We start from the raw sequence: 1,572 nt of genomic DNA on the forward strand, positions 1-1,572 counted from the left end.
AAATGAAAAAAAGGTTAGCATAAAACACATTGTCCTCTACCGAGCAAAGTAAAAGAAACCACGTCTTGATTCCTGCCTCCATTCAGTGATTTTAAGTTATCAGACAAGGTATTCGTTACATTTAAAACACATTTATATAATTATCTATGAAGACAGCATCAGCATTCTCGACTTCTCAAAGCATCCCCATTTCGACGAGAGAGGAGCCGGCAGACAGTGTTGTTTTAAGTACATTCTGTTTACGTTTTGAAGAGTAGAATACTGTGGGCGATCAATTAACAAAAAAAAATGGGAAAAAAAAACATAAAGTTATATTATTAAGGGGCTTGCCGCGTTTATAATATGAGCAATAAATAAATATAACTGTGATATCCGTTCCTGAATGAACGCTATAAGTACACAATACCGGCACACTAATACGTAGAAAAATAATAAATTCATTCTGCTTTTTTTTTTTTCATTTTTAACTATAAGACTCCATATAATCGTGCTTTTTGCACACATTTTTCAATACAAAACTGGGTCGACAATTGCACTATAGATTTTTTTTTTCATATGACGATTCACTTTCAGAATTAGTAATAAACATACAAATAGTCTCCGAAAGGAGAAGCAACTATCACAATTTGACAAATCGAACACGATCACATAGCGGAAACATTTAAAGTGTGTAGAAAAATATCAAAGTCAAACTTAGGAAAATAATTCACTTTAGATTTTTCCCCCAGCGCAACAATTAACCATCAAAATAATCTAGCTGTTCGATTCACCACAGACATCCAGTGACGATTGTGTAATCTGTGATGCAGTATTTCATTGTGCATTTATACTGCTCAAACAAAAACGTGAAGAAAAAAAGAACAAGTGTCGATAAAAGAAGAAAAAAAAAAGAATCACATCAAAACGCTACCCAGTTCTAAGATGTGTGAAAATTGAAGGTGCAACATTTTGCGCAAATTTGCACAGCAAATTTTTTGGACAAATTCACCATAATACAAAAATATATACCGATGTCACTGTTCGGATTTTGTTTTTTTCTTTTTCTTCTCCTTCTTCTTCAACTGTTTTCAGAGTGACCTTTTTCAACGCGAATACAAATTTGGCAGTTTTCACAGTATTCTTTTTGTGTGTGTGTGTTTGTGCTCACTCTCAAACGAATGAGAGTAGCTTTAGAAAATGATAAAGCTGCCGTAGGACGAGTATGACCAGTATTACGCAATCATATAATCTAAATGCAGGTTCTACCGGTATAAACACGTGCAAACATGAATGTAAGACATGATAGTATGTGGCAAAGACACGATGGCTAGAGTGATTAGAATCTATACCTAGAATGTATAAACGCGCGAAACGATATCACGTATCATTCTTTTTTTTTAATTCCAGCAGCGAATGTTCAATCATGCAAGAATGCCAACCGTTAGAGGTGTCATTTTTACGACTTTGTCTTTTTTTACCCATTTTTTTTCCTTCGCTGGGAAAATTCTCACGTCCAAGTGTTTACAAACAATTGACAACTAGTCGAATTATCAAAACACTCATACAAATTCTTATCTAAATAATGTATCATGA

This window comes from Diadema antillarum, unplaced genomic scaffold, assembly GCF_040938485.1.
Source record: "Diadema antillarum isolate AM-2024a unplaced genomic scaffold, OU_Dant_1.0 seq00000754_RagTag, whole genome shotgun sequence".
Lineage (NCBI taxonomy): Eukaryota > Metazoa > Echinodermata > Echinoidea > Diadematoida > Diadematidae > Diadema > Diadema antillarum.